General features: G+C 40.9%; 1 long non-coding RNA gene across 1 annotated transcript; it reads right to left on the bottom strand.

Moving 5' to 3' along the window:
• Nucleotides 1–606: 606 nt before the first annotated feature.
• LOC105466283 (uncharacterized) lies at nucleotides 607–11,727 on the bottom strand. Its single transcript, XR_978079.1, has 3 exons — nucleotides 11,634–11,727; nucleotides 1,719–1,825; nucleotides 607–851 (listed from the first exon to the last, which is right to left on the bottom strand). It is a non-coding gene; the product is annotated as an uncharacterized lncRNA (long non-coding RNA).
• Between the last annotated feature and the right edge of the window lie 3,070 nt (nucleotides 11,728–14,797).

Raw genomic sequence — 14,797 nt, 5'->3', positions numbered from 1 at the left:
TCCCATCCATGCATAGACAAGGAGAGGTCTTGGCATGAGGCCCAGTCATGAGGGCCCTTCACAACTGGACTCAGGAAACACGAAACCGTAAACATGTTTTTTGTGATTGTCTGTTGTTTTTCAATAGCTAACATATAGGAATAGATGAAATAGAGATTTATCGTAAACAGTGCTGGACGAATGCTTCAAGGAGATCATGCAACCTGTTCTGGGATTTGGTGACCATTGCTTGTGTCCATGTTCCGTTGAATTCAAATTTAATACTTAACTTTCCCCCACAACCTTATATGGTTTTTGTGAGAAATAAATGGCATAAAACATGAAAAGTGGATCCCTAATGTTTGGCTTGGTGGAAAGGCTGCAGGAGTATGTTCTGGTTGTTCATATTTATTTTTTTCTCTTCTTTCACCACAGAAGCTTTTTCATGTCACAATGATTCATGTCCCTCTATGGATGGAAAAGCATATAGAAAACAAACCTGTTCTTACATTTGTAAAGGGCACTCGAGCTTCCTGGTAGCTGGACTTTGTCTTTCACAAAGACAGATTCTGTGCCCCTGCATGCTGAGAAAGGGGCCCCAAGTACACTCAGACAGAGCTAAAAAGGTTGTAGTTAGGGTTTATTTATTTATTATACACATATAACATACATATATAGCACTTTTCCAGACACTTGGCATAATTCAGTGAAGAAAGCAGATGACAGTTCCTGAGCCACAATTTACTTTAGGGAGTCAGACGCTCATAGTAGACATCATAAGCAGATCATGTTCACAGAATGTAAGATCTGATGTTCTCATGCTCTCCTCTAGGAATGGATGGACCTCTCAGCTTCTGATCAGAACGACAGACCTAGGACCAAGCATAACATTTAAATAGATGCAGAAAACTTTCATTTCTTAAAAAAAGTAATATCCCTTTATGATAAAAATGCTCAACAAATTAGGTATAAAATAAATTCACTTCAATGCATTAAAGGCCATGTATTACAAATGAATAGCTGGGCAGGCAGGTCTGCCATAAGACAGGGGCATCCACTTCCCTAGCTACTTATCCAGGGGCACAGAGAATGAGCAGATCCAGGGTTCTGCTTCACCTGGGGTCCTCTCCAAGTCGGTTTCAAGAAGACAGGAATGGGGTTCTGCCATCCACCTCTGTGGACAGCTGGAAGCAAATTGAGCTATGCTCCACCTCAGCCTAATGTAGACAATGGCTACAGGAAAGCCTGTTTTCTTCCTCATAAATAGAATTGCTTGAAGTGGGTGACCTCGATGGTTTCACAAACTCGTAAGTGTCTGCCAGTCTTGGTTCTTCATTGGTTAACTAAGACTCTTTGTTCTGAGATTCTGCAAAAATGTTTCTGCTCCCTGGAGACCCTTCAAATCAGAGAGAGGCATGGCCACTTCAGAGGCATTTTGGGTAAATAAAGATGGGATAGAGCAAAATGAGCCAGAGCACTGGACTCTGAGTCTGATGTCACAAGAAAATGCCAGTTCTTGTTGGGTTTTTGAGCTCCTCACTTGAAAGTGGTATTAAATAATTTCCCTGGATAATGGGAGAGTGCTTCATGAGTAAATAGCACACCCCAAAAGGTGGAGGCAAGAGAGGGCACTGGAGGATTCCAAGGTCACTCATTGTACTTTCAGCCTTCAGATTCTGCTCCTTTGTCCCTTGGAACCCTAGAAAGCCAGTGTCTTGAGGACACAAAAACAATGGTACCTGATTTGTTCCATGATGTTCCTGCATGGGATTGCAGCGTTAGTGACGGCCTTGAGGTGATTACAGCCTGTTGTGTTTCTGGTGCCTATTGAGCTTTGCTGGAGCAGCTGGAGCAAGTAAGAGTCACACACCTCGTGTTATTATCAATGATTTCCACAATGTCCACTTAGCCAGTCTTTTTTCCCTTACACTCTCCCTTTGCCAGCTACCACGGTGGGCCCAACATGTGGTACAGAAAATGATTACTTCATGCCTGCATGCCCCCCCGAGGGAAGAACTGTGTGAAGACAGCTGAACAAAAGTCCTAAAGCAAGTATACATAAAAGAAAAGAGAGAGATCCTGAGCAAGATGGCCAAATAGGAACAGCTTCGGCCTCCAACTTGCAATGCAAGCAATACAGAAGACAGGTGATTTCTGTATTTTCAACTGAGGTACTGAGTTCATCTCACTGGGGAGTGCCAGACAATTGGTTCTGGTCAGCTGGTGCAGCCCGATGAGTGAGAGCTGAAGCAGGGTGAGGAATCACCTCACCTGGGAAGCGCAAGGGGGAAAAGAATCCCTTTTCCTAGCTAAGGGAGACTGAAACACACAACACCTGGAAAATCAGGTAACTCCCACCCTAATACTGTGCTTCACCAAGGGTCTTAGCAAATGGAACATCAGCAGATTATATACCACACGTGGTCTGGAGGGTCAATGCCCACAGAGCCTCTCTCATTGCTAACACAACAGTCTGAGATCTAACTGCAAGGTGGCAGCAAGGCTGGGAGAGGGGTGTCCACAATTGCTGAGGCTTAAGTAGGTAATCAAAGCCGCCAGGAAGTTCAAACTGGTTGGAGCTCACCACAGCTCAAGGTGACCTGCCTGCCTCTGTAGACTCCATCACTGGGGACAGGGCATAGCTAAACAAAAAGCAGCAGAAACCTCTGCAGATGTAAATGACCCTGTCTGACAGCTTTGAAGAGAGCAGTGGGTCTCCCAGCACAGAGATTGAGATCCGAGAACAGACAGACTACATGCTCAAGTGGGTCCCTGACCCTTGAGTAACTTAACTGGGAGACATCCCCCACTAGGTGTAGACTGACACCTCACACCTCACACGGCTGGGTACACCTCTGAGATGATGTTTCCAGAGCAAGAATCAGACAGCAACACTTGCTGTTCAGCAATATTCTATCTTCTGCAGCCTCCGCTGCTGATACCCAGGCAAACAGGGTCTGACGTGGACCTCAAGCAAACTCCAACAGACCTCCAGCTGAGGGTCCTGACTGTTAGAAGGAAAACTAACAAACAGAAAGGACACCCACACCAAAACCCCATCAGTACGTCACCACCACTAAAGACCAAAGGCAGATAAAACCACAAAGATGGTGAAAAAGCAGGGCAGAAAAGCTGGAAATTCAAAAAATCAGAGTGCATCTCCCCCTCCAAGGGAACATAGCAAATCACCAGCAATGGATCAAAGTTGGACGGAGAATGACTTTGACGAGTTGAGAGAAGAAGGCATCAGTCAACCAAACTTCTCAGACCTAAAGGAGGAACTATGTACCCAGCGCAAAGAAACTAAAAATCTTAAAAAAAGAATGGAAGAATGGATAACTAGAAAAATCAATGCAGAGAAGGCCATAAACGAACTGATAGGGATGAAAACCATGACTCAAGAATGACATGACAAATGCACAAGCTTCAGTAACTGACTCGATCAACTGGAAGAAAGAGTATCAATGATTGAAGATCAAATAAATGAAATGAAGTGAGAAGAGAAGTCGAAGAAAAAAGAGGAAAAAGAAATGAACAAAGCCTCCAAGAAATATGGGATTATGTGAAAAGACCAAATCTACGTCTGATTGGTGTGCCTGAAAGTGAGGGGGAAAATGAGACCAAGTTAGAAAACACTCTTCAGGATATCATCCAGGAGAACTTCCCCAACCTGGTAAGGTAGGCCAACATTCAAATTCAGGAAATACATAGAATGCCACAAAGATACTCCTCGAGAAGAGCAACTCCAAGACACATAATTGTCAGATTCACCAAAGTTGAAATGAAGGAAAAAATGTTAAGGGCAGCCAGAGAGAAAGGTCGGGTTACCCACAAAGGGAAGCCCATCAGATTAACAGCAGATCTCTTGGCAGAAACTCTACAAGCCAGAAGAGAGTGGGGACCAATATTCAACATTCTTAAAGAAAAGAATTTTCAACCCAGAATTTCATATCCAGCCACACTAAGTTTCATAAGTGAAAGAGAAATAAAATCCTTTACAGACAAGCAAATGCTGAGAGACTTTGTCACCACCAGGCCTGCCCTACAAGAGATCCTGAAGGAAGCACTAAACATGGAAAGGAAAAACAGGTACCAACCATTGTAAAAATATGCCAAAATATAAAGACCATCGATGCTAGGAAGAAACTGCATCAACTAACGAGCAAAATAACTAGCTAATATCACAATGACAGGATCAAGTTGATGCATAACAATATTACCCTTAAACGTAAATGGACTAAATGGTCCAATTAAAAGACACTGGCAAATTGGATAAAGAGTCAAGACCCATCAGTATGCTGTATTCAGGAGACCTATCTCACATGCAGAGACACACATAGGCTCAAAATAAAGGGATGGAGGAAGATCTACCAAGCAAATGGAAAACAAAAAAAAAGCAGGGGTTGCAATCCTAGTCTCTGATAAAACAGACTTTAAACCATCAAAGATCAAAAGAGACAGAGAAGGCCATTACATAACGGTAAAGGGATCAATTCAACAGGAAGAGCTAACTATCTTAAATATATATGCATCCAATACAGGAGCACCCAGATTCATAAAGCAAGTCCTTAGAGACTTACAAAGAGACTTAGACTCCCATGCAATAATAATCAGAGACCTCAACACCCCACTGTCAACATTAGACAGATCAATGAGACAGAAAGTTAACAAGGATATCCAGGAATTGAACTCAACTCTGCACCAAGTGGACCTAATAGACATCTATAGAGCTCTCCACCCCAAATCAACAGAATATACATTCTTCTCAGCACCACATCACACTTATTCCAAAATTGACCATATAGTTGGAAGTAAAGCACTGCTCAGCAAACGTAAAACAACAGAAATTATAACAAACTGTCTCTCAGATCACAGTACAATCAAACTAGAACTCAGGATTAAGAAACTCAATCAAAACCTCTCCACTACATGGAAACTGAACAACCTGCTCCTGAATGACTACTGGGTACATAACGAAATGAAGGCAGAAATAAAGATGTTCTTTGAAACCAATGAGAACAAAGACACAACATACCAGAATCTCTAGGACACATTCAAAGCAGTGTGTAGATGGAAATTTATAGCACTAAATGCCCACAGGAGAACACAGGAAAGATCAAAAATTGACACCCTAACATAACAATTAAAAGAACTAGAGAAGCAAGAGCAAACACATTCAAAAGCTAGCAGAAGGCAAGAAATAACTAAGATCAGAGCAGAACCGAAGGAGATAGAGACACAAAAAACCCTCCAGAAAATCAATGAATCCAGGAGCTGGTTTGTGAAAAGATCAACAAAATTGATAGACTACTAGCAAGACTAATAAAGAAGAAAAGAGAGAAAAATCAAACAGAAGCAATAATAAGTGATAAAGGGGATATCACCACTGACCCCACAGAAATACAAACTACCATCAGAGAATACTATAAACAGCTCTACACAAATAAACTAGAAAAGCTAGAAAAAAATGGACAATTTCCTGGACACTTACCCTCTCCCAAGACTAAACCAGGAAGAAGTTGAATCCCTGAATAGACCAATAGCAGGCTCTGAAATTGAGGCAATAATTAAAAGACTACCAACGAAAAATAAAGTCCAGGACCAGAAGGATTCCCAGCTGAATTCTACCAGAGGTACAAGGAGTAGCTGGTACCATTCCTTTTGAAACTATTCCAATCAATAGAAAAAGAGGGAATCCTCCCTAACTCATTTTATGAGACCAGCATCATCCTGATACAAAAGCCTGGCAGAGACACAACATGAAGAGAATTTTAGACCAATATCCCTGATGAACATCAATACAAAAATCCTCAATAAAATACTGGCAAACCGAATCCAACAGCACATCAAAAAGCTTATCCATCATGATCAAGTGGGCTTCATCCCTGGGAAGCAAGGCTGGTTCAACATATGCAAATCAATAAACGTAATCCAACATATAAACAGAATCAAAGACAAAAATCACATGATTATCTGAATAGATGCAGAAAAGGCCTTTGACAAAATTCAACAGCCCTTCATGCTAAAAACTCTCAATAAATTCGGTATTGATGGAACGTATCTCAAAATAATAAGAGTTATTTATGACAAACCCACAGCCAATATCACACTGAATGGGCAAAAACTGGAAGCATTCCCTTTGAAAACTGACACAAGACAGGGATGCCCTTTCTCACCACTCCTATTCAACATAGTGTTGGAAGTTCTGGCTAAGGCAATCAGGCAAGAGAAAGAAATAAAGAGTATTCAATTAGCCAAAAAGGAAGTGAAATTGCCCCTGTCTGCAGATGACATGATTGTATATTTAGAAAACCCCATCATCTCAGCCCAAAATCTCCTTAAGCTGATAAGCAACTTCAGCAAAGTCTCAGGATACAAAATAAATGTGCAAAAGCCACAAGCATTCTTATACACCAGTAACAGACAAACAGAGAGCGAAATCATGAATGAACTCCCATTCACAATAGCTTCACAGAGAATAAAACACCTAGGAATCCAACTTACAACAGATGTGAAGGACCTCTTCAAGGAGAATTACAAACCACTGCTCAGTGAAATAAAAGAGGACACAAACAAATGGAAGAACGTACCATGCTCATGGATAGGAAGAATCAATATCGTGAAAATGGCCATACTGTTCAAAGTAATTTATAGATTCAATGCCATCCCCATCAAGTTACCAATGACTTTCTTCACAGAATTTGAAACAACTGCTTTAAAGTTCATGTGGAACCAAAAAAGAGCCCACATTGCCAAGGCAATCTTAAGTCAAAAGAACAAAGCTGGAGGCATCACGCTACCTGACTTCAAACTATACTACAAAGGCTACAGTAACCAAAGCAAAGTGGTACTGGTACCAAAACAGGGATATAGACCAATGGAACAGAACAGAGCCCTCAGAAATAATACCATACATCTACAGCCATCTGGTCTTTGACAAACCTGAGAGAAACAAGAAATGGGGAAAGGATTCCCTATTTAATAAATGGTGCTGGGAAAATTGGCTAGCCATGACTGGAAAGCTGAAACTGGATCCTTTCCTTACTCCTTATACAAAAATTAATTCAAGATGGATTAGAGACTTAAATGTTAGACCTAATACCATAAAAACCCTAGAAGAAAACCTAGGTAATACCATTCAGGACATAGGCATGGGCAAGAACTTCAAGTCTAAAACACCAAAAGCATTGACAACAAAAGCCAAAATTGACAAATGGGATCTAACTAAACTAAAGAGCTTCTGCACAGCAAAAGAAACTACCATCAGAGTGAACAGGCAACCTACAGAATGGGAGAAAATTTTTGCAATCTACTCATCTGACAAACGGCTAATATCTAGAACCTACAAAGAACTCAAACAAATTTACAAGAAAAAACAAACAACCTCATCAAAAAGAGGGCAAAGGATATGAACAGACACTTCTCAAAAGAAGACATTCATACAGCCAACAGACACATGAAAAAATGCTCATCATCGCTGGCCATCAGAGAAATACAAATCAAAACCACAATGAGATACTATCTCACACCAGTTAGAATGGCAATCATTAAAAAGTCAGGAAACAACAGGTGCTGGAGAGGATGTGGAGAAATAGGAACACTTTTACACTGTTGGTGGGATTGTAAACTAGTTCAACAATTGTGGAAAACAGCATGGTGATTCCTCAAGGATCTAGAACTAGAAATACCATATGACCCAGCCATCCCATTACTTGGTATATACCCAAAGGATTATAAATCATGCTGCTATAAAGACACATGCACAGATATGTTCATTGCGGCACTCTTCACAATAGCAAAGACTTGGAATCAACCCAAATGTCCATCAGTGACAGACTGGATTAAGAAAATGTGGCACATATACACCATGGAATACTATGCAGCCATAAAAAAGGATGAGTTCGTGTCCTTTGTAGGGACATGGATGCAGCTGGAAACCATCATTCTCAGCAAACTCTCGCAAGAACAGAAAACCAAGTACCGCATATTCTCACTGATAGGTGGGAATTGAACAATGAGATCATTTGGACATGGGAAGGGAAACATCACACACCGGGGCCTATCATGGGGAGCAGGAAGGGGGTTGGGATGACATTGGGAGTTATACCTGATGTAAATGATGAGATGATGGGTGCAGCACACCAACATGGCACATGTATACATATGTTAAAAAAAAAAAAAAAGAGCAAGGACTATTATATAAAGTAAAATGTTGAGAGGAAGAGCTGCAAAATCATTACATGGGGCGATCCAAAGTCCTCACCGAGGTGACATTTAATCTATGATTAGAATGACAATAGGGAGGCATCCCTGCATGAGAATGTGCCAGGGAGAAGCCACCCTTGGAGAACAGTCTCACAGGTGTGAGTTTGACAGAGATTTGAAAGGGATCAATTTGGCCACAGACAGCCTGAGGAAGAGATAAGCAGAGGGATGAAGAATTCTGGGGCCTGGGAGATGAGGCTAGATATCTGCTCCTTTCTGACAACATTGCCCTAAAACTTAGCACCTTTCAACAATATATACTATCTCACAATTTGAGTGGACCAGAATCTGGACACAGTTAATTTGGCTAACTCTGTCTTTAGGTCACTTGTGATATTGGGGCTGTGGTCTCAACTGAAGCTGGACTGGGAAAGCATCAGTCTTTAAGCTCACTCATGTGAAAATTGGCAGGGTTAAATGTAGACTGAGAGCGTGATTTCCTTCTGTCTACTGGCCTGAGCACTCCCTCAGTTCTTTGTTTATGTGTGTCTGTACATAGAGCATCTCATAACATTGACGCTTGCTTCCTCCATTTGAGGAATACAATAGAGAGACAGAATTAGACAAACAGATTCACACAAAAAGACAGAAAGAGAAATTGAAAGACTGAGGAAGCAAACAGGAAAAACCCAGTAGGAGAAAAATGGCAGCTTTAAAAAAAAATCTTGAAAGTCACTATAATTCTCCTCTTGTATTTGTATTAAAATTGTAATCCCCAGTGTAATGCTATAAGGAAATAGGACGTAGTTAACTCCTGAAGTTACGGCCATCATGATCGAGATTACTGGCTTTATTAAAGAAGCCCCAGAGGGATGTCTGTCTCCTTCTGCCAATTGAGAATGTAACTTGACATGTACAGTCTGAAATTCAGAAGAGTCATCACCAGATCTCAATCATGCTGACACTCTGATCTCAAATTTCCAACCTCTAGAAGTGTGAGAAATTAAGTCCTGCTGGCTATAAGATGTCTAGTTCATGGTTCTTTGGTATAGCAGCCTGAACTAATACAAAAGTCATACACTACTCTGTATTCCATTCGACAGAAGCTGAATTTGTGCCCCCAAACCATTAAAAGAAAAAGACTAAAACTTGTATTTTTAGAATGAAAGATAAGAAACAACTTGTTGAAACACTTAAATTTCTTCTTCTTATAAGATTTTTTAAAATTGGCTGAAATTGGTTGGAACTAATATGGCCAACTGAAGTCCATGGAGAATGAATTTGCTGATGTTACAGCCCAAATTTCCATTGCATGTTTCATACTAACTCTCCCTGAATATTTATGTGACCTGTGAGGAAGCAAGAAGAGATGATTGTGCATGTCTCATGACTTTCCATATTACTACTTTCCTTCCAGCAATCCCCTACTAATCCAGAACCCACTTCTTAAGCATTTTCTAATCAATACCTTAAAGCCTGTTTAAGAAAACCGATTGAGCTGGACTCCTATCCCCTGTTCGCCAACCTACAACAAGATGACATTTTTCTCAAAACCCAAGTTTCATACTACTGGCATCAGGCAGTAGGTTATTTTGCTCAATAAAAACTGAATCACTAACCACCTAGTGCTGAGAGACTTTGTGAGGGCTTTCCCCGACAGAGGCGAGATAAGGCACATGGATATAATTCTATATATAATAAGAAGGCACTAGAAAGTTTAATGCCTGTATTAGTCCATTCTTATACTGCAGTGATGTAATACCTGAGACTTGGTAATTTATAAAAAAAAAAAAGAAAAAGGTACAATTGACTCACAGTTCCACATGATTGGGCGGGAGGGGGTGGTGGCCTCAGAAAACTTCCAATTATGTTGACCAATAAGTGAAGTGAGTGAGAGTAGGGGATGTACCACATGCTTATGAAACCATCAGATCTCATGAGAACTCACTCACTGTAACAAGAACAGCATGAGGAAAATCCAATTACCTCCCCTCAGGTTTCTCCCTTAACACTTGGAGGTTAAAATACAAAATGAGGTTTGGGTGGGGACACACAGCTAAACCACATCAATGCCGAGGACGATATCTACATTTAATTTCAATCTCTTATGGGAGCAGAATGAAACTCAGGCCCAGTGGGGAAGTGACTTTCCCAAGATCACACTGCTAGACCCCAGGCCTACTTGAGTTGTGGCCCATGCTACCTTGCTACCTCCCACCGATTCTCCTAATGCTTCCATCTCTAAGTGTGTGTGTTATTTACAGGTGACATAAAAACCATGATTTTTATGTTTTATCTTACATACACCTGAAACATTCCTTAGGAAGTAGATGTTAACATCATCCCCACTGTGCAGCTTGTGAGACTATGGAGCCCCTGAGAGGCACAATGACACACCTGGGATCACAGAATTAATAAATTAAACATAAGGACTTTAACTCAGCTTTGTATCCCCAAACCTGTGGCTCTGGTTGCATTCCATTTCCTCAGGGACTGGTGCAGGAGGTGCTGTATTTGCACAATTGTGCACAGGTAATAAGATGAAATGGGAGAGAAAGGTGAGGAGTCAGCAATTCAGAAAAGCCTTTGAGAACGTCTTATTGAAGGAAGGTAGGTCTTATTGAAAGAGAAATAAAACCTTCAAGAAGTGACCTTATTTCTTTGGTGAAAGACCCTAACAGTACTAAGGACTCTGGTAATCAAAAACTCACATTCTAAAGACAGTCCCCTATACAGCTCAGTTGGCCATAATCTCTCAAGAGAGAAAGATGTTCTGCTGTATACCAACTTTCTGAGGCTCTTGCTTCAGCAGGGTTTGAGTGAAAGCCTTTTCTAAAGATGCAGAAGTTGGATCAGTTCTCAATTTTTCAACCTCAATGCTTCAAGCCACTGGCAAAGGCCACCAAATCTAAAACCAAGGAGCCCAGGGCTGTCCCATCTAAGCAAGTCTTCATTTGTAAATCCATCTGGGTAGCTTCATACCCCCTCACCATCACCATATGTGTGTGTAAGTGTCAGGAGCAGGAAATGAAGAGGCCCTCATCTGGGAACAGGAAGGAACATGTTGTTAGGTGCTGGAAATTTGGTGAATCTTATATGATCATATCTCAGGTCATGACTGGTGAGACGAAAAGGTGAGTGTCGGTATCCAAATTTGTATACTCAGATGTTAGTCCCAAGACTTCAAGCTGTCATCTAGATTCCTCTGTGGCTGAAAGTCTATGTCTGATCTGGAGAGCAGATTTTCTAATGTGAGTATTGTTCTGTGCAGGAAACATGCGAGGAGAGAAGAAAAGGAATACACACAATACCTTCAAGGGTAATCAGCCTTTAACCCAAGTGTATGGCAATACAGATATAATAAGCAAATCATATAATAAGCAAATGTTATAATAAACAAATTGCAATGGGAAGGGGAGAAGGGAAAAAATATATGTATTTACACTCACCAGACTATGGAGAAATCATCGTCAGACTGGTAAGCAACAGTCTGGGCTCCAGAGTCAGTCACCTGTCCGTGCACAGATAAGGAGAGGTCTCATGAAGCTTTGATACAGTCTAGAACCCTAGCTCTTTTTGTAATGAGTTGTTTGGCATGAGGCCCAGTCATGAGGGAGCTTTGTGACAGGGCCCAAGGAACACAAAAAGTTCAACTTGTTTTTGTGATTGTAATAGATTGAAATAAAGATTTCTCCCAAGCAATGCCGGATAATTCCCTCAACGGGTTCAAACAACCTGTTCTGGGACTTGGTGACCATTGTTTGTTTCCATGTTCAATTGAGTTCAAATTTAATATTTAATTTTTCCTCCACATTCAGCCTCAATTTGATACTCAATTGTAGAAAAATACCTTTACAGATACTCAGGGAAGGCACAGTTGGTATAGATTACATATACAGGGTTAGCACAGGAGAATTAAAAGCTCAGTTAATAAAACCACACCCACCATGGCTTTGCAAGGAGAATAATATTGTGAGAATTGTCAGGGATATACACATAACATTCAGTATGCAATAAGGTGTAAACCCCTACTTGGGCTGCGATTAGCATATCTAACACCATTGAATTTAGCAACACAACAGTATGCAGCTGAACAAATTCATCTGACAACAATGTAAGTTTGGTGCTACTATTATTAAGAGCTCTTTCCACACGCAAGCTTAACATTTTAATTTGTTGCTGAAGCAGGACTGTAGGGTACCACCACCAGGGAGTCCAGCGGATTTGTAAGCAGCGATGTTTGAAAGCATGTAGATTACTGGGGAGGACAGTATTTTCCCTGATGGTGAACGGAATTAAAGGCCACCCTCAAGTGCATCTCCCCATCCAATATGAGAGCACGTATTGCCACCCATAGGATCCACATACCCAGAGGGCCCCTCCAGGGGACAGCAATGGTTTTACTATAATTATAGTGTATTAAGCTGCTATTAAAATAGGAAAGAGGTTGTGTTTTATTGCAGACAATGTTGTTGATTTGGAGTATGTGTTGACAATTGCCTGGCAGGAGAAATCCCAGAATAACGTTAAAGAGGCCACTTAAGGCCTTCAGAAAAAAGTGGGGCTATATGGAATCTGCCCACCAGCACAGCAGTTCCCAGTATGTACCATTGTAGGCATATTGGGCAGAATACCAAGGCTTTTGATGCAAGGCAAGGGCGGAGTTCACCTTTTGTCTGACTTGGGCAAAGATAGATTGCTTGGTTTGGTCAAAGGAAGTCCAGGTTGGATTGCAAGTGTTTTTGTTATGGCCCCATTGGTGGTGACATAGCCATTCAAAAATGTTGGCAGGGACAATTTTCTAAGGTAGCCCATTCCCGGTGGCCTCTGGCAACTCGACACATAACCAATATTAACTGCTGTTGGCTTCTTTTACAGCAGTGGCTACCCAGTTGATAAATTTATTCTTGGCCTCCGACACAAAGACACATATGCTGACCATTACTAGATTGGTTATTCCTTGCAATACTGCCTTTCGTTGCAACCTTGAACGTGTTGTAATCCATTCATCCTCATTTCAGTTTGCAGTTATAGTGGAAATTTTGGCCTGTTGATCTGCCTGCTGATTAAATAGTCTGTCACAAGAAAGCAAAGATACATGAGCATCAACCCAGAAAACAGTGATAATGACAGTGTGCACCAGGATTCAGATATCTTCCCAGTATTATTTACCCCTAACCTCTTTATTCCCAATTAACCATTTGTTTCATTGCCATTGGGGCATCCAGGTAGTAAGACAATTTGCTACTGACCAAAGTTGGTATACAAGTGATAAATTCCTCTGGAGTCCTCCTGAATAGCTCGGAGGATGGTTACTAGTTCAGCCAACGGTGTGTTCCCATCCCTCCCTTTATCAGTGTGCTTATGTTTTTTAACAAGATTATAAGCCACAGCCTTTCAGCATTGGGTCCCACCAATATATCTGGCAGATCCATCAGTAAACCAAGCATGTTTCTGATCCTCTGAGCTTAGGTCTTTGAAGAATTTGCCCCATTTAGTGGGGGAGGTTTCCTTCCCTATTTGCAGGACTTACTTGGTAATTTCCTGAGCTGGAAAATTTTAGACATCCTCATGTAAAAGTGATACTCCCTTTGGTTTTGGCTTAGCCTGGTCTTGTATGTACCATTTCCATTTTACGATGCTACTTTCTTGGGCATGACGTATCCATCATGCCCATTTCCATCAGAAATATACCAAAGAACAAACAGTAACATAGACATTGAGCACAAACTTCCAAACACTCTTAAGAAGCAGCTCATTTCTTCATAACAGAGTTGAAAAGCATGAGATGATAAAGTCCACTCAGTTCATGACCACAAAGAAATTCACCAACAACAAGATGATCTATGTGGTTCTTTCCTCTGAAGATGCTCTTGGTGAGTAGTTTGTGCTGTGAAGGTACAAGAATCACTTCTGGCACCTGAACAAGAAAATCACAATGTATGCACTCGAAAGCATCATGACTTCAACCAAAGAGAGGACCCAAGACACCATCAGAGAATAAACAAGTCCCTTGATGATGTTTTTCATGAGAGCAGTGAATAGTATTGGCATTTAGTAGATTGGTCTGTGTTATGTTGTAATAAGCTATAGTTTAGCTTATACTGACAAACTGAAGGACCAAAAAATAAAAAAAAGTGTCATATGATTTCTGAGTTTGTGTTTAAGTCTCAGCAACACTAAGGTGCTGGGGTGATGGAGCAGCCTGGAGCACACTCAGGAAACAGATTGGGCAGAGGGAGATGGTCCCCATTTACCTGTTCATGTTTCTTAAAAGCCTTATATTTGAAGTAATTCTGCAAATTCATTGATTCAAAAATGCCTGGAGACAAAAACTCCATTACAACAAGGAGTATCACTATATGGATGAAGGCCAAGGTACAGATGATCAAGTCATGAGGCTTAGGCCTTTGACCCAGAGTGTGAAAATGGGGAAGAACAGAAAAAAGCTGTTGGCTAAGATTACAATGCCAGCTGAAGAGAAAACAACATTTTTAATAACAGCATATGTAAAAAGTATATTTATATTAATAGCATGGAGAAACATATTTTGTATATCTGAAAAATAATAATACATCTCAGCCAGGCACCATGGTTCATGCCTGTAATTCCA

This window comes from Macaca nemestrina, chromosome 15, assembly GCF_043159975.1.
Source record: "Macaca nemestrina isolate mMacNem1 chromosome 15, mMacNem.hap1, whole genome shotgun sequence".
Classification (NCBI taxonomy): domain Eukaryota; kingdom Metazoa; phylum Chordata; class Mammalia; order Primates; family Cercopithecidae; genus Macaca; species Macaca nemestrina.
This window is presented reverse-complemented; position numbering and strand designations above follow the sequence as displayed.